The sequence below is a fragment of the Pteropus vampyrus genome, unplaced genomic scaffold (assembly GCF_000151845.1).
Source record: "Pteropus vampyrus isolate Shadow unplaced genomic scaffold, Pvam_2.0 Scaffold133, whole genome shotgun sequence".
NCBI lineage: Eukaryota > Metazoa > Chordata > Mammalia > Chiroptera > Pteropodidae > Pteropus > Pteropus vampyrus.
Window position 1 is genome coordinate 2,690,927 of NW_011888914.1, and position 216 is coordinate 2,691,142.

The following is a 216-nucleotide window of genomic DNA, read 5'->3' on the forward strand; positions in this document are numbered from 1 at the left end:
CCAAAATTTCAAAGGATTATTGTCCATTCAATAGGTAATAAAAAAAACTCGAGGCCAATAATCCTAATTTTAAGAGAAGTTGGAAAAACTTCTGTAAAGTCATAAAGCACATTTGCTTGCTATTTGGATATTTACCAAAAAAAAGAAAGTAGTGTGTTCACAAGAAACCACATTTAAAGAATTCTTAACTAATTCAAATCACTAACTGCCAACGGG